The following is a 19233-nucleotide window of genomic DNA, read 5'->3' as shown; positions in this document are numbered from 1 at the left end:
AAAGGAAAGGTCTTGTCACCAAAGTGCTCGTTACAATCTAATGATTTAATATCAAATCTGATTTTGTGTATGGAAATTACGTTGAGAGTTTTGTATTAAACCTTAAGGGTTATGGGTTCTATGTAAATTTCAGTGAAAACATTCCATAGTATTACTCTCTTCTCCTTTACAATATGAGCTCCTTGAGAGCAGGGATTGTTGTAATTTTTCTACCTGCATTTCCAGGGAATCACACTGTTATCCAACTCTTTGTGACTCCATTTGGGGTTTTCTTGGAAGATGGAGTGGTTTGCTATCTTTTTCCAGCTTATTTATGGATGAGGAACTGAGGCAAACAGGGTCAAGTGATTTGCACAGGATCACAACTAATGTGTATGAGGCCAGATTTGATTAACTCCAAGCCCAGCACTCTGTCCACTGTGCCACTTTACCATCCCCAGTTCATTGTACAATGGTTAATAAATGCTTCATTCACTCATTCCCTTTATTAGATTAGCACTTTATAATTCCTTTGTAATAATTACATTCTTGTAATAGATGCTTCTTTATTATAACAGTTACCCTTTCTCCAAAAAAAAAAAAAAAATCTGAAATTTTTTAGCACCATATATGTTTAGTGATATTTCTTCCTGTTTCCTTCTAGACAGGTCTTTTACTGTCCAGTATGGTAAAATTGATCAGAATTTCCCTTCCCATCCTGCTATGGCCTTGTTTTAAAAACTTCCTTATCTTTGAAAACCTTGTGATATTATCAAGCCCCTTCACTTTTTCTTGTAGGACTTTTAGACATAATGCAGGATATGATTGTAAACTCATCTTGGCATGCTCTGAAATACCTATTTGGCCTCATTATTGTGACCCAGTTGAAAATCCTCAAAAGATCTAGATTTACATGGATTGAAGGCTGACCTTAAAGGGCCAGTATCTTATATTTTCCCCAGAAGTTTAGGTATAGCTTAAGCTAAGGTAACTCAAAGATGGGAAATTAGGTTGCCCAATCTCACACAGGTATTCAATGTACAATATTGGAATTGGGTATAAAGAAGCCTTTATTTCACTCACCATAGAAAATGTTTAAGACATAAAGAACTCATAGGCATCCACAAACAATTAAAGAAACATAAAGTATTCAAATAATCCACTAGATTTTCTTGAAGGTTTTATACATTTTGGGGACTACTGAACAAATATGCACCATGTACCTTGGACCTTCACTGTTTAAGTTAACTTACAGGACTAGGATAAAGGGTTGGCAATCTCTTGTGCACCCACCTATGACATGGTTCCAATCTTCCAGTTGCAGGGATCATTTTGATAGTCCTCTTCTTCCTTTTTTTTTTTTTTTTAAATTTCTGCAGACTTATTATGGAGCAAATTTGCTTTAATACACTACAGAACAATTAAACTTATAAAATACAACAGATAAACCAGTACAACAGATAAACCAGTACATTCCAAGTGGCTTCCATTGCAAATCAGTCTTCATTCAATATTCAAAAATGTTTGAATATTCATCTTAGCATGTTAAGGAAAAGTTCTTAGGTATGTTAAGGCATTTGAAAAAATGAACTAAGAAACTTAAATGGTTGATCTGCTACCTGATATATTTAAAACTTATGCCAGATATCAGTACACTGGAAAATCACGATCCTCAAAAGTTTAAGCTTTTTGTACCAAAACTTGAACTGGCAAAGAAGTATTTGCAGACAGAGATTATCACTTGTGCCTTTTGGTGACAGAATATTTGGATAACATATATTTAAGCTATGGGGAACATTATTGGATTCTATGAAAAATTTAAGTTCTTGAAGTGATCCAAGAGGCAAGTCAAATGTTAACAAAGTAAATGTGCTGTTGTGTATGAACCATGTTTTTGTTTGTTCTATAATTAAAAATATATCTAACTACTTTGCATGGACTTCCAAAATCTCTCTTTTTGGTAGGAAGGGATAAAATTAGTGTAAAAATAGATGTGAGGTGAGAAGTGCTTAACCTGGAAAAAGAACCATTTTTGCAAAGATAGTTTACCCTTAATCCTCAATCCAATCAAATCTTAAAACATACCCTAATTTTTGGCCAACTTCAAAAAAATTTAACATATTACTTAAAATGTACATATTGAAGAAAAAAAAAAAAACCACCCACCAACCCAAAAACTTAAAAAAAAAAAAAAAAAAATTGCAGTCCTGGGCTAATGGTCTCCAAATAATTACTTTTGAAAAACACTCCTTAGTACCACTTCACCTGATGAACATGTCTAATAATGTTCCGATTGTACAAACATTTGCTGCTATATAATACAAACTGTCCAGAATTCAGATTTGTGCTGTTGGGTATTACTTATCATGGACTCTTCAGCATTACCCCAAATTTACTTTATGTTCTGTAATTATCATGCCATTTTAGTCTTAACAAATCATAGTCCCTTGGTGATGATAATTTCAAGGGGTAATTAACATTGTAGTAACTTAAGAATTTAAGATTGATACAGATTATGGCAGGCAATTAGAAAAAATTAAGGTTCTTTTAACTTTCTAAAACTACTTCAAAATATATATAGTAGGAAAATATGTTTTCAATGTGTGAAAGATTTCATTAATGCACCAACATGACCATTTTTATCACCTAGTCACATCTAGCTACTCACCCTGAATCGGCCTAACAAGCTCTCTAGATTTGAGACTTGCCCAAGCTACATGTTAACAGTAGTGATCACAAATCAGCACTCTAGTTAGAAAGTTTTATTCTTAATGTGCCAACAAGAAAATCCCTACATCTTCAGATCAAAGAGAGAGAGAGAGAGAGAGAGAGAGTGGGTTATGTGAGAATGTGTGTGTATGTGACTCAATATTTAATACTACTTTGCTGATGTAGGTTTATAAAGCTCTTAAAACATCCAGATCCATTCTGATTATTAGATGATTCAAATACCCTTTTAGGTAACATTTAAAATGAATAGACATCACAAAATCTCTTATAGTAAACAAAATAACTTTTTTTCCTAAAAGGCTTCCCCCCTCCCCCATTTTAGTCCATTCTTTCAGGACTTGCACTCCTGCGAGGACTTCCAGAAGGAGAGTGGCTTCTCTTTGGAGATGGTGATCTGGACTTTGATCGGCTGCTTCTAGGTCTTGAAAGAGATCTGGATCTGGATCGGGATCTTGAACGGGATGATCTTGATCTTTTCAAAGAACCAGATCGAGATTGGATTGAAGGAGATCGAGATCTACGCAGAGAGGCAGATCTTGGTCTTCGAGGAGATGCAGATCTTGACCTCCTTCCACGGCTCCTGCTTCGTGAGCGAGAGTATCTCCTTCCTCGGGATCTTGAATGAGATCTAGATCGTGATCTACTTCTCCTTCGACGGCTGTAGCGGTGACAATCATAAGCATAATGACCTTTCTCACCACACTCATAACATCTGTCATTAGGATCGAATGGGCAGCGTGCAGGTGGTCTATCATACCGAGATCTTCGAGGAAGGCCTGTTGACAATTCGACTCTTACACGAGAACCACAAATCACCTTTCCATCTAGTCCTTGAACTGCATCTTCTGCATCTCTTGGATCTTCAAACTCCACAAAGGCAAATCCTGGAGGATTTCTGGCAATCCATACGGTTCTTAAGGGACCATAATAACTAAAAGCTCTTTCTAATTCTCCTTTGCCAGCACCAGTTTCTAAGTTGCCAACATATACTTTGGTCTCTCCTCCGTACCTCCCATAGCATGACATGATGTTTGGTTTTTGTGCTCACTATACTTTCTAAGAAACTGATTGAGGTGCTGCTTGCTTCCACTGGGTTGTTCCAGAAACTATTGGGAATTCTCTTCCTTCTTCAGTTGGCCCAATGTAAAGAAAATAATCTTCCTATAAGACTGATGCCTGAAAAGCTTATATTTGGGAACTTTCAAACTCAAAATTATTCAGGAGGTAATTTCCAAGGTTGAGAAATTCCATTCTGGGGAATTCCAGTTTCTGACTTATTCTAAGAAAAGAAAACAGAAAATCATAAGAATGCACTTAGGAACTGAAGATCTACAAGATTCCCTTTTGGCCTTTCCATGAGTATCTCCCACCATTTTTCTTCCTGGTAGAAATTTCTCCTTCCCAACTTGAAGAATTCTGGTCTAGAGATCAAAGGGAAGAGGGCAGCTAGGATTGAGTCCCAGCCCTAAAGTCAGGAGGACCAGAGTTCAAATCTGGCCTCAGCCACTTAACACTTCCTAGCTGTGTGATCCTGGGCAAGCCACTTGATCCCAATTGCTTCAGGGGAAAAAAAGAATTAAAGGGAAAGGAAAGCCTACAACAAGAAAACCCTTTTCTGTTTGTTTTTATAGGATGAGGGGTGACATGTCTTCGAGATTCTAACCACATAGCTAGGAAGCATTTAAGTGTCTGAGGTCAAGTTTGAACTCAGGTCCTCCTGACTTCAGGGTTGGTGCTCTATCTGCTGCTCCACCCAGCCACCCCCCGGGGTTCCTAATTCTTAATAAGGGGACAAGGTTCATACCTGCCTCCATGAGAGAAACTATTCAAAGATTTATGCCCTATAAATTCACCAAATTGATTTGATTCCACCAAACTGATTAGGTTCTCTCAATCAACACCCTACTCCTTACACTAATTTTTCATTTTGTTTCAATCAAAATAGGCAGTTCTTGAATTATTTTTTCCCCCTTTATCTTGGTTTATATAATTTTCCATTCCTGGAACAGTCTTTTTCCCTTTCTATACTGAAATATCTCTTCCTTATAGTCTAATTTAGGTGATATCCCCTTCACTTTCTTCCGACATGAAAATGATCGTGTCCTCTTTGTTACTGACAACATTTTTCTGTCTAGAAAGTCTACTTTGAATTTATCTCATTCTCCATTATATAAGTTTTGCATTATTCTCCTATTAGGCTATAAACTGCATAAACCACACAACTTTCATTTTTCATCTTATATCCTGAGAATTTACACATAGAAAGTATTTAATCAATGTTTATTGAATTGGATGGAATTCTAGCCCAAGATCCATTCTCTCTCTTGTAAGTTTTAAGATTTTATTATTTTAAGACATGACAAATTTTCTTAAGAGTTCTAGTTAGAAAGAAAGTATATAGTTAGATAAGAGAAAATTATAAAAAGAAAATCCTACCCTAGCTCCCTTATGTTCAGTGGAAGTATTTTTATAATTTTAATTTAGCAAATCACAGTTCAAAAGCACCCCTTTCCTCACAACTGCATACCCTTTATTAATGGGTACAGATACTACAAATCAAATATTTTTATGACAAACTTAGTAAATGACAAGGGCAAAATATTCAGAAAATATAGTTCTCAGCATACCATGTACAAAAGAGTTTAATGGAAGGAGCAATTGATTTGGATTCTGAAGATGTTTAAATTTGGACAACTGTGGTTTTGAAAGGATATAAGAAGAGGATACTTAGCTTTGAACGGTTTTTATCTTCTTACTAGTAAAACAGCACATCAGTCAGGATTCATGGGCAAATTTAGGTCCAAAAAAATACCTTAAACTTACGGTAGATTTATCTTGGAGATACATAGATCGGACTAGGAGTATGTGTATTTGTAGGGAAATAATACCCTCAGGTGCTACATAAAGAAAGACAACACCAAAAGACCACTGAATGCTATTAATTATAATAATTTATCTTAGTCCTAGTGAACTGAAAATGACAACACATCCTCCTCTCAGAAGAGATATGAAGGATGAAAGATGTAGAATGTAGTATACTGATGCAATTAGTGTATCTTTTGGTTCTGTTTTGATTTTCCCCCTATTACAAGGAAGCTAATAAGGTAGTATTGTGAAGAAAATGTAAGAGCCACAATAAAAACCTAAAATGTAACAATGTTGATTATTCATTGTAAACAGCAATAGCAAGATTATCTGATGCTCAATTCTGAAGGATGTAGCTCTTTTCAACTGTAAGGTAATTCAGGACAGTTCTAATGGTCTTGTCATGAAGAGAGCCATCTGCACCCACAGAGAGGACTATAGGGATTGTGTGTGGATCACACCATAGATTTTTCACTTTTTAAATTGCTGTTTGCTTGCATTTTGTTCTTTCTCATTTTTTTCCTTTTATGCTTTTTTTTTTTTTTTTGGATGCAGCATAATTGTGGAAATATGTAGAAGAATTGTACATGTTTAAAATATACTGGATTACTTGCTCTCTAGGGAAAGGAGTGAGAAGGGAGGGAAAATTTTTTTGGAACACAAGGTTTTGCAAGAGTGAATGTTGAAAACTATGCATATATTTTGAAAATTAAAAAAAACTTTAATAAAATTAACTAATGTTAGTTATCAGTGGAGTGCTGACTTACAAAACTACAATAGTCTTAGGGGTTAGTGTTTCATGCTAGCTCTACAACTAGGTAACATTTTATTATTGTCAAAGTTAATGCTACTTTGAATAGCCTGCTCTCAAATCCTTGACTTTGGTCAGAATATATTCTGCGAGGAAAATCAATATTCTAAAAAATACTTCTTCCCACATCACCTTCCACTCCAGCTTCAGAGTTTTTTCATAGTCCATGTCCAAAATCTTCTTGGAGTGCTTTTATGACATTAAGTAATAAGTTACTAAAATAGCTACTGCTTTTTAGTACCCTTCATTATCATTAGTTTATGGATCACCAAAGGACTTCATTTCAGAATTCCAACATCTGCCACACTCTTGGGTGTCCTCTAAAGAACTAAATTTGAGTTCCCCTGGGATCATTCTCTTCCCATTCCCTCCCTGGTCCATATAATTTCTTGCAGACTGCTTTTATTTTATAGTTGCTTTTCACCACTAATCGTCCAAAGATAATTGGAGATAATCTAATTTTATAAAATTTGCTTCTGTTGATGGCACATTATCCAGGGGATGTCTAAGACCATCAACTGCACTTGCTTGAATATACTCCATGTTCCTGTGTGTCACATAAGTAACCCATTACATTTCTATTATTTTCAATGTACAGAACATACAGGACTGGAAGTGTATGTGCTGGGGTCTTTCCTGACTGGTAATGCAGGCAAGCATAATTGTTAAGTGCTGATAAACTTTGGCTGGTTGTTAATATTTGCCAGAATTGAGTTATTATTTGTCCATGACTGGAATTGAGTTCTGTGCATATAAAAAAATAATAATAATAAACGTTTTTAACATATGTAAACTTGGATTTAAGCCTGTATTATTTGTATCAATTATATTCTTTTAGTGGGAAGGATGATGAACTGATGTTACATGTGAAGAGGCAGAAGAGGCAGGAAGACTTATGGGAGGACAGAAACCTTTTTCCTTCTTTCTTTAAAAGAAGCCACATATGGTTTCATTTGTTTTTTTTGGAGTGAGAGAGAAAAAAAGACTTGGGGAAAAGCCGGTTTTATTGAAAAGTCAGTTCTTTAACATATTTTTCCAATATAATTTCTAGTTTGCCTTTCTATAGAGATTTTGATGATTTTCTCTTGAATGAGATCAGACTCCCATTAAGAAGACTTATTGCAGATAGTCTGGTACATTCTAATCTGTATAATGTATTTGATTTGTGTTTTCTGCTCAAATAAATGAGTTTATTCATTATTCACAATTTCTAGTGGTCTTCTATAGTAATTAATATTTAGAAGGAAGGAACCAAGCCTTGGGATATAAGCTTACTCAGAGGTACATTGAAGAAAGCTCACCCTGGTTTGTGAAAGCCTAATATTAAGTTGTCAAAGTAGGCATTAATGCCTCAGAAAACAGCAAATGTTTGCAAAACCAGGGTTTGAGTTCTTGTTTTGCAGATTGGGTACATTCAAGAAAGTAATGAAGAAAATGTTAATAATGCAAATTAAGCTTTAAAAAAAAATTTCCTCAGAGGGCCAGTTGTTAAACATTTACCAACACATTCTTAACTATACCCTTTTCTCTTTAAGAGATAACAACAGGGCAGCTAGGTGGCACAGTGGATATAGCATCAGCCCTGAGTCAGAAGGACCTGAGTTCATATCTGATGTTAGACACTTAACACTTCTTAGCTGGGCTAGGAACCCCAATTAAGCTGGGCTTAACCCCAATTGCCTAGGCAAAAAAAAACAAAAAAACAAAAAAACAAAAAAAAAAAAAAAAAAAAAAGAGAGATAACCAAAGAAACAGCTCCAACCTAGGAAGTTATTTTCCCTAAACTAGGATGGGGAGAAGGAGTGGCAGATAGATATGACATCTATCTAATATATAATTCTTGTTTAATGCTTCCTCTCAGAGAACTGAGCAGTCAGCTTAGTGACCCCAATATCCCATTTCTTTCTATGTAGAAATAATAATTTGCATAAAGCTCTTTAAGACTTTACAAAAATTATCTCGGGTTATCCTCATAAATATCTTTAAAAGTAGAACCCATTATCTTTATATGAGGAAGCTGAAGCAAAAATAGGTTGTGACTTGCGCCAAGTCTCCCAATTATTAAGTATTTGAAGGTGGATTTGAATTTGGGTCTTCTAGATTCTAAGTCCAGTGTTGTATGCAAGTTATTACCTTGCATCTCCCTTGCAGAGAAGCCAGCTCCCTGTCAGCTACATTTAGACAGACCCATAGCCTATATGGACAATATGCTCACGTTATCTCATTTGATTCAATTCTATGAGCCAGCTGCCATTTTTATCCTCATTTTACTAGCCAGAGTCTCAGAACTTATCAGTGGCAGCCTGCTTCAAAGAAAGAATTAGAATTTATTGACATTTATTGAATTTCATGGTCAGGGAGTCCTCTAAGTAGCAATAAACTTTGATACCTAATATCTCATTGTATACAACTGCTCCCAAGCTACTTACGTTAGTATTAATGTCTACTGTAAAATGTTCTCTTGGATCTATAAAAGAGAACAATGGTTTATATGAACAAGCCCTTAAAGGACCACTTGTATTTTTTTTTTTTTTTAAAGTATAAAGGGAGCTGAGTAAGGAACTATGTACAGTGCTTGCCCTGGAGTCAAGAGGATGTGGTTTGATGTCAGCTACTTACATGCCATGTGACAGCCAGTAATTTGCTTAACCTAATTGCCTCAAAAAACAAGAACCAAGCAAACAAAACAAAAAATTAAAGAGTAGTGAGGATCAGTTTAGGTGATACATTATTTCACTTACAGTAATTCCGAGTAACCATTCAGGAAAATTTCTAAGTAAAATCATAATTTTTCATCTAAAATAAACTCCCTAAATTTGAGGAGGGAAGCAAGTACTTTTAGGGACAATTATTTTGTCCCACAGACTTAAAATGAGCTCTGAGTCTTTTTATTAATTTCCCATGTTGCTTTGAATCCCTCTCTTCCAAATGTTACATTACCTTCCAGGTAGATCCTGTTCAGGATTCAATATGCTGCACCCTGATGTTGAGATATCCTCCTGAAAAATAATGTTATTTTCAATGAATAAGTCTATCATGATATAATAATTTACTCCCCAGACTACCCCCCAATAACGGTTTGTATGGCTACAGAAGCAAAGCATCTTTCTGCTTAGAAGGACCCTTACATTTTTATCACTTCATCCTGTTTTTTACCAGGAAGGTATTAAATTCATTCAACAATTATTATTAAGTAGCTTATATGTGTGTGTGCTGATAATAGAGAAAGGTAAATATTAACTAATTTTTGACAATATACCAGTTTCAAGCAGCTCAATGCTCTAATGGTAAAACAGACTTGCCTTTCTTCCTGTATGTTATATCTGTCCAGACTTATAATCCCCCAAAGATCAGAATGGTATGATGTCTTTAAAATGTCTTCATTTTTATGTTCAGCGAGTACCTCTAAAACCAAGTCTTTAAATGAAGGTCTAATTTCACCAACACTAAGAGCCAGTTTTAAAATAATCAACTTATCCACCCCGGTGTTCAATTTACACAGTACAATGGAAAGTTTGAAAATGTCACTTTTCACAAGATTTCCAATAAGATTTCCAAATAGGCAACAATTCTTCACTAGGTATTTGCTAACACTTTTAAAATCATAATACAAAGGTGATTTGAATGTATTTGCAAGTATGCCCTCAAAAAACTATTTGAAATATTAATGTAGTAGACTTTTAAAAATTTCCAAGGGATTGAAGTAATACCAGGACAAGTTTGTTTTATAAATGTAAAGGTAAACCCTCTTTCCCCTTCTTCAAACTCTGGGAATCCTAACGGCCTTGAATCCAGTGATGGAATTTTGATAATCCTGGCTTGAGCTTGCTGATATAATTATGAAAGAGATTAAAAATCAAATAAAATATTTACTTAAAACAAATAGCAAGGTAATGACAGAGAAAACAATCAGATTATAGGATTAATTTGTTTCCTCCTTTTCTAAGGATCTCTGATACCTACTGATTATGCTCTAATGTCTGTTCATTTCAACAAGTTCAATAAGTTCTCTTAAGACCCACGCAAAGGTAGGAAAATCACTAAATCTTGGGCATGTATAAGTTAAAATGCCACCTTACTCAAGACAAAATTTTTTTTCGGGGGGAGGGGGGGTTGTGCAAAGCACTTTTAAAAATCACTTAAAAATGATTAAAAGTACTAGCATGTAGCCATTCTTTCTTTGCCTGTAGTTGAATTTGCTCTGGTTATAGCTCTAAGGCTCCAACTTCCTTCAGACATAATTAACCTCTTGCATTATCTTCTTCTGTAATCCCTAGAGCTCCAATACAGTAAGTTTAGGAGAACACTATGCCAAATCATGGTGTCTGTTCATCAGTCTATCAGTCATCTACTTCCAATCAAAATCACAGAATTAAAAATTTCTTAGTTGGAAAAGACCATTGGGGTTGTCTAATCAAATTGAACTGAAAGAAATTCCTAATATAAAGTATTCAACAGATGGTCATCTGGCATCGCTTTAAAGACCCTAAAAAGGCCAATCCAGGACCATCCTGCTATAAATGATTTCTATCTTGCCACTGGACCTAGATGGCTGCAGTGGAGATAGTGAGGCTGCACAGCCCTGCCTCACTTAAATGCAATTCATTTGCATGTTATATCACCTCCAGACATCAAGATCCTCTTCTTAAATGAAGGACAAACAACAAAGACTTCAAAAGAGGGAGAAATCATTATTTCTTGAGGCAGACCATTCTACTTTTTCACATTGAAAAATTTCTCCTGATGTCAAGTTTAAATCTGTTTCTGAAACTTCTGCTCATTATTCCTCATTTTGCCTTCTTGGACCCAAACAGAAGCAGTCTTATTCTCTCTTGCATAATAACCTTTCATATACTTGAAGAAAACTATCCTGGTTTTTTTTTTTAATTAATTTTATAATTATAACATTTTTTACAACATTAGAGCTGGGAAGATCTGAATTCAAATCCAATTTCAAACACTTAACACTTACTAGCTATATAACCCTGGGTCAGTCACTTAAGCCCAATTGCTTCACCAAAAATTAAAAAATATATATATTTCATTTTACCCTCAAAACAAGTCTAAGAAGGGGGTTCTATTATAACCCCATTTTACATTTGAAGAAACTAAGCTAAACATATGTGAAATGATTTGCCCAGGGTCACAGAACCAATAAGTGCTAAAACTGGATTTGAATTCAGGCTTTCCTGATTTGTGGCCCACTGTTCTATGTACTTAGCACTTAGCTGCCAAAAGAAAGTGTTAATTACAAAGTAGGAATTCTAATATGTAAGGAAGGGATGGGAAAATCTGTAGGGGAATATTGTAGGGTTAGAGGTCTGGTAAATGAGTTACAAGAAAGACAATTGGTGATGGAGAACAAAGTTTACATATTTACATCTGAGGTTTAAAATCACTAGGATGGGAAAAATACAAAGAAGCAGAAGTGTGTTAACCACTGAGGAGTGAGTCTATACAGAATATCAGTGGTTGGAGAGAAGTTCATTCTGGGACATACATGATTAGATTGTTTAAAGTCCTCCCTGGATCTTGTGGCTGTGGTGCTGATGTGTCTCACAAGGCCTTAGGAGATCTGCCTCACAATAGAAAGGAACAGAAGAAATCTGCAGATGAAACAAAGCTGGGAGGGATATCAGATTCAGAATCTTTAAAAGGTTAAAACATGAGTCTGATCTAATAAGAGTTAATATGGATAAATGTAAAATTTTAAACTTATTTCAAAAAAAAAAACAAAAAAAAAAAACACTATGACTCAATAATATATCAATCCAGAAAACTAAAATGATCTTGATATGCAGAAAAAGAGCTGTAGCTTCTAGGAATAAGGATATGATAAGCTATGCTCTGTTCCAATCAGATTCTGTTCCACATCTAGATTATTGTGTTCAGTTGTGGGCACCATGTTTAGAGGGTAAACTAAAGGTATAGAAGGGAGTGCAATCAGAACAGTGAAGGGCCTCAAGTTCATACCATATAAGAGTCAGCTACAGAAAATAGAGATGCTTAGCCTGAAGATTTGGGGTGAGGGGAGAGATAAGGAGAAACATAGTAATTTTTAAATACTTACAAAGTTGTCATGTGCAAGAGGGATCAGACTTGTTTTATGTGATCCCAGAGTACAGAATTTGAATTATGGGTAGAAACTACAAAAAGGGAAATTTACATCTCTCAAAAGTAGGGGACATTTTTCCTTATTAGAGATCTTAAAAGTAAAAACTAGATGACCATGTGTCTGATGTATGACTAATAAATACAATGGCAGTAACAATTGATCTGATTCCAGTTTCTTCTCACTTCAATTTATCTTAACATAGTAATCTTTAAAAAGATTTTCATTACTTCACAACTCTACTCAAAAAGGTTTACTTTGCTTAACATAGCAAGGATATAGTGGACAGCCCTGTCCACCCCAACTACATACAGAAATAGTCTATTCCCAAGGCAGAATATAATGAAAGACATGTGACTAGAGGTCTTTTTTATCAGAGGGGGCTAGCAACTAGATTATTTAACCCTTTACCTGACCACTAAGAAATCAAGATCAATCAGGTTCTAGGGACAGCTTTTAAGGAAAACTAAACCCTGACAACTGGTAGCTAGATGGCTGAGCAGATAGAAAGCTAGCTGGCGGCAGGAAGACCTGAGTTCAAACGAAGCTTCAGGCACTTACTAGCAGTTTGAGACTGGGCAAGTCATTTATGATTGACTTTAATCTACTTGAAAAGGAAAAGACAAACCACTCAGTATCTTTGCATAGAAAACTCCAAGGTCATTTGGGTCTGTCAGATTTAATGAATAAGTTAACAACAATCCCTCATAAAGGAAGGAAGAAAAGGGATCTGGGTCTTTCCCATGTTATGGGAAGAGAAGGAAGATTTCAAGGAAATGCAGCTTAAATAAAATATTAGTCCTCTCACATCCAAGTCCTCAACCTTGGCATCCTTCCCTTTCTTGGGAGTGTTTTGCTCTAGATAGCCTGATCCATTTACTATGTCCCCTGCAACACAATAAAAAAATAAAAAATTCGGAGCAGCTAGATGGCACAGTGGATAGAGCACTGGCTCTAAAGTCAGGAGGACCTGAGTTCAAATCTAACCTTACATTTAATTCTTCCTAGCTACATGACCCTGGGCAAGGCACAACCCCAATTGCCTCAGCAAAAAAATAAAAAGTAAATAAGTCAACTTCTACCTTCAAGTCTTGGCATTTGATACTTTCCAAGTTTGGTGTATTTATTCTCCTACTCTCCATTCACAAATATCTTTTCTTGTTTTAATCACAGGATTAGTACAAGATCTACCTTTTCTGTAACAAACCTAGCAATATGTCTGTCCTGTGATGGCTGTAGTACCTGAAGGAGAGTAGCTTGAAGGCTCTATATCAGGCTAGGCCTGACTCAGGTCCAATGGTTCAGTGTCATGTCTTTACATAAGACCCCTAAGAGACCATCTATACAAAAAAAAAAAGTTGTTTGTTTTTTTTTTTTAAATCATACCATGAAAAAAGATGTTCAACAAGCACACAGCACTGGATATATGGTCTTGGTGAACTATCAATTTTGAGCCTAAGAAAGGAGCTTCTAATTTGTCAATGGTTCAAGCCTTATTTTCCTGAGCCAGTGAAAAAAAAATTTAGGGCAATTTAAACATCTTTTTAAGGAAAAACTAACAACATTTATTGGATGGTTGTTCAGTCATTTCAAATATGGCCAACTCTTTGTGGTTCAATTTTGGTGTTCTCTTGGCAAAGCTACTGGAGTGGTTTGTCACTTCCTTTTTCTGCTCATTTTACAGATGAGAAAACAGATCAAATCCAGTGACTTGCCCAAGGTCATTTAGCTTGTGTCAGGTCTTCATAATTCCAAGCCCTCTCTATCCACTGTATAGCTGTCTACTGGGTAAGATGTTGAGAAATGCTAACCTAAATGGCAGAGCCTTAGGAGATACTAGCCCAGGTATTCTGGGAAATAATATTCCTAACACATGTGCAATAAGCTAGAAGTTTTTATTTGAAAAGCTAGTCTTTATTTTACTTACTAGCCAAGAGGGAAGAATTAGTTTCTTGCACAGAGGAATGACATCAGATACATACTTTCAGACTATTCAATCTTTGACTTACTCATATTCACATAACCAATTAATTGCTAAATCTTGTTGTTCCTCTCTTAACATATCTCAAATACTCTTTAAATCCACACAGCCACCACCCTAAATTCAGGCCCTCAGCACCTTTCACCAGTACTGCAATAGTCTTTCTGTCCCAAATCTCTTGGCACCAAATTGTTCTCCATTGAGCAACCAAGATTCCTGGTAACCTATAATTGGAGCTGAAGTGCTACACTTCCTCCCTACCCAAACTCAAGTGGCTCCTTATTACTGCTAAAACAAACAAACAAAAAAACCCAATAAACACACAAAAAAACCCTCTCCTAATTTGGCTCCTTTCTATTTTTCTAGTCTTTTCCCTCCACACACTCTACAACAAAGCTATGCTAACATGCAGGCTGTTACTTTCACACAATTCTCCATTTCCTTACTTTGTAGCTGTCTTCAAAACCTGAAATGCTTCTTCCTCACCTTTGACTCAATTTTCCTGGCCTAAAATGGTTTCAGGTCCCCCTCTTCCTCCCCAGCCATTAGTGCCATAACCTCTGAGACCTTGGTATTTACAGTGTTACCATCTTGAGGGCAGAGCGATGTTTTTACTTTTCTTCGTATACCTAGCACCTAGTACTACATATCTATAACACACTATGTGCTTAATAGTTTTCGACTGACTGACTGATTCAGAAATTTCATTGTGAAGTATATATGCCATCCTTGGGGTCAATAATGAACAGGAAGTCCCCATGTATGGGATAAACTGAGTGAAGACACTTTCATGGGAATATAGCCTTAAACTTTAATTGTGACTTGAGATTTTATAATAACAAGAGCTATAGCTAAAAATAAATAAATAAGAAATATATGGTGTTCATCCACTCCAGTTTCCCACCCCCTCTTAATTAGCATTTTAAGTACCTCTTTTAAAGGCAATTTATTCTTTTATTTCTGGAATAGATTTCTAAAATTAAGCCTCCTCAGATTAAGACTCCCTCAAACAATGGGAGAAAAGGCCAGGCAAGGGGATGGGAGCATTCAGGTTACTTAATCCTGTTTAGCAGTTTTTACTTTGGCTTTTACTGACAAACATCTTGTCAGTTGGGAGATGTCCTTTTTTGAGAAATGGTGCTGGACTACTGTCTATCTACCCAGGTTACTTATACCTTCGGAATCTAATACTTAATGTGCAACAAGAAAATGGTATTGTATCTAGGTTATATTGTAACACATGTAAAATATATGGGATTGCCTGTCATCAAGGGGAGGGAGGGGATAATTTGGAAAAATGAATACAAGGGATAATGTTATAAAAAAATTACTCATGCATATATAATGTCAAAAAAATTATAAATAAAATTAAAAAAAAAAAAAGAAAGAAATGGTGCTGGGCATTGGATATGTTGGGGGGTCATAACCATCCCCTCTTCCTTGCAGAAATTGAGTCTTACATACCATTTCTGTCATATACTCCAGATGCTTTATCTCAATCCTTGCTATGATAATTCCCCTTCCTTTTGAGTATTGCCCCTCACCTTTTGGTCTCTTGTCCTCCACCTTCTTATCTTGACCTCTATCCTGTCAGGATTAAATTATGATCCTTTCCTGGAATTATGGCTTGTTGGTCTTTCTGACTTTGCCCTCCTTATCTACTTTTGTTTCCCTTATCAAACCCTAGTTAGCTAAAAACACTTATTCATAAAATACTCCCATTTGGTGGGCTAGCCTAAACTCTTCACATTAAAGATTAAAAACCACTCTCTGTCTGCCTCAGTTTCTCTGGTATTACAAAGCTGATAAAACTCTTTTTGTTTTTTCTCACTTGAGAATCCTGATTGTTTTTGTGGTTGATACTGTCCCACATACCCATATACACCAAAATATTTCTAACAGCACTTTTTGTAGTAGTAAAGAACTTAAAAATGGACAGGGGCAGCTAGGTGGCGCAGTAGAGAGAGCACCAGCCTTGAATTCAAATCTGGTCTCAGACACTTACCACTTCCTAGCTGTGTGACCCTGGGCAAGTCACTTAACCCCAGCCTCAGGAGAAAAAAAAAAAAAAAGAAAATGGATACATACTTGTTCAAGTATGAGAACTGAGGGTTGAGAGATCCCCTAACAGCAATGGGATCCCCTTGGCCTGTGGCAGGAACCCAATGAATAAAGGCTAGAGATTTAGTGGCAAGAATGGGTTTATTTATGCTAAGAAAATAGCTTTCTTAGTGGGCAAGGTCCTGTCAGGACTACTGCAAAGATGGGTTTACACTGAGAAGAAAATATCTTCACCAGTGGGCAAAATCCTGTTAGAACTTCTACAAGGGTTTATACTGAGAAAGACCCAGTGCCTAAGTACAGAAGGTCATTAGCCAAGATTCTGGGCTCAGAGTCATCTTTTATTAGCCTTCTGAGGTTCCAGGCTAGGGATATTAAGGGCTAATTTTTAATTCTTGTAATTTTGCCCCAGGCCAAATCTCCAATTTAAGGAGATTACTTATCTGAGAGTTTTCCTCATGAATAAAAGGGTGTGCCTCTCCCACAGACCAAGGCTCACCCTTCCCCCAAAGATTAAAGGGGACAGTTTACATCATATTGATTGAGCATTGGCTAAAGTAGTAATGTAAGTGTAATAGAATACTATTTTAAGTATAGACAAGCAAGTTTTATATGAATAGATGCAAACCAAAAAGGAACAAGGACAATGAAACATACCTAATTTAGGAAAAAACTTGACTTGACCTAGTGTAATTGACTTTCATCGTTGTTTTCCCTAAAATTATATGCCTGTCTAGGGCCCTTCCTGGGGCAGGAGGAAGGGGTGATTTTAACATGAGTCCGGTTCCTACATTCAAGGTAGGCAGGCTTAAGAAATACAAGTTCTCTCCCCCTTAACTGATACTAATTGTTTTTTGCTTGTTTGTTTTAAATATTAGGGCTTCCCTTAAGGGGAAAAAAACCCAACAACAAAATGTTTGACCCATTTATCTAAGGTCACATCTAAGTTCTTCCTCACAACAACAACAAAAAAAAAGTTTTCTCTTTACAGGCAGATTGTTCATTTACTGGTGTTAACTGCTCACTTTAAAAAAAAATACAACAAAAAGTCCTACCTACTCAAGGAAGTGAAGCAAAATGAAGTCAGAAAGGTCTCCCGGGGAATTTGCGGGCCGCCAGTTAAATTCACAATAAAAGGAGAAATTTTTAAAAGCAAACAAAGAAAAAAAAAGCCGAACACCACAAAAGCACAATAACCAGTTCACGCCACTTTTGCAAACACCCGCGCACGCGCTCTCCCACAAACCCCTCATTTCTCCTAACAGTCCTCGTCACCCCAACCCCCCTCCGTTTTCGGGGATGGGGGGGAAGAGTGCGCATGCGTTCCTTTTCAAACCCGACCGGACCTGCGCAGTTGTTTACGCTGCCGGCCCTTGGCTTTCTCGCTGCCTCCGGCCAACTTTCCCCCCCCTCGCTTTTTATTCTCCACTTCCCACTCTCAATCTCTCGCCCCCACTCCCCCAACCTCCCGCTCCCCACACCCCACTCCCCAGACCCCGAGGGGAGTCAGTCAGCTACTAGCCTGTCGAAGCCTGGACCGAGAGAAACATGAAGAGGCGGGGCTCCAGGCCGTAGCAGTTGCCCTGGAGTCACTTCCGGCGGATGCAGGCGGAAGTGGCGGTGGAGCATGGGGGGGGGAAGAGGAAGGCGAGGGCTGGGCCTCTGGGAGGGGGGCGGGGAGAGGTGGCCGGGGGCCACGGGCCAGGATTGGAGGGGCTAGGACACCGAGCTTAAGAAGATCCCGAGGGGCCTGAGAGCCTGGCTTGGAGCTAAGGGGTGGGTCAGGGACCAGGTAATAATCCATTTGGGGGAGGTAATAGGGCATTGTGGACTTGAGGGGTGGGGTTTTGATCATAGGAGGGGCAAATGGGAGTAAATATATAACTATATGTGTATCTGTACGTGGAAGAATCATTTATAACATCCTAGGTGAAGGAGTTCTATCACAGGAGTGACATGGAAAAAGTTAGCTGTTAAAAGGAAAACGACATCTGGGGAGGGAAGGTGAAATGAATTGTTAATGTCTGTTATAGAAGGAAAGGCGCCTAGATAGAGCCGGGCTTTTAGGTCAAGCTTGGTCAGAGTAAGGGTTCCCTTACAGTCTGGAGAGGAGGGCAAAATAAAGCCAAGCAGGAGTTCTGTTATTTATAAAGACAAATTAGAGCAATGTGTCACAGGGGAAAAAGTTGACATAAACATCCAGAATGTATCATCCCCCGGTAAGAGGTCGAATGTTGTGAATCTAGATAACCATTTTCATCAGAGCTAGAATGTTCAGAGTTGGGAGGGATGTTGAAGGTCATCTAGCGTTAGGGTTTTAGATTTAGATGCTTTGTACAGTCAGGAGACTATATAATTTATTTATTCCAACCTAATTTTATTCATCAGGAACAACTCCAGGAAAAAGTGACTTCTCCAGAATCACACAGGTGATAAACCTGGGCCTTCAACATTGTGCCTCATTGACTTGGGTAAACAAGAGTAGACAAGATGAACTGATAGTTGAGGTCACAAATAGAGGCAGGATTTGATGATCACAATTCTCCTTTTGGAGACCTATAGGAATTTCCTTGCATTCTGCAAGATTGAAGCTTTTGGGCTTTGGGCAAGTTAAAATTTATTTGGACTTCAATTTCATTTGGGGAGTTGCAGGGATGATGGCTAAGGTCTTTATCTTTAAATTGATGATCCTAA

At 37.0% G+C, this 19233-nt stretch overlaps 1 protein-coding gene and 1 pseudogene across 6 annotated transcripts in view; one reads left to right on the top strand and one right to left on the bottom strand.

Annotated features, from left to right (window-relative positions):
- Window positions 1-1031: 1031 nt before the first annotated feature.
- On the bottom strand, window positions 1032-18161 carry LOC141566658 (serine/arginine-rich splicing factor 7 pseudogene; annotated as a pseudogene).
- Window positions 18146-19233, top strand: part of MGAT1 (alpha-1,3-mannosyl-glycoprotein 2-beta-N-acetylglucosaminyltransferase) — a 23073-nt gene continuing 21985 nt past the window's right edge. Inside the window, exons 1-2 of one of the 6 annotated variants that reach the window (XM_074311517.1) lie at window positions 18210-18315; window positions 18928-18968. The gene's annotated coding sequence lies outside the window, so the exon portion shown is untranslated. Of the gene's footprint in view, window positions 18332-18411; window positions 18969-19233 lie in introns of those variants that run through there. The other 5 variants (XM_074311518.1, XM_074311514.1, XM_074311515.1 and 2 more) reach the window with 5 other exon arrangements.

Source organism: Sminthopsis crassicaudata, chromosome 4, assembly GCF_048593235.1.
Source record: "Sminthopsis crassicaudata isolate SCR6 chromosome 4, ASM4859323v1, whole genome shotgun sequence".
NCBI classification, from domain to species: domain Eukaryota; kingdom Metazoa; phylum Chordata; class Mammalia; order Dasyuromorphia; family Dasyuridae; genus Sminthopsis; species Sminthopsis crassicaudata.
The sequence above is the reverse complement of the archived record's forward strand: the minus strand, read 5'-3'. Positions and strand labels throughout refer to the sequence as shown.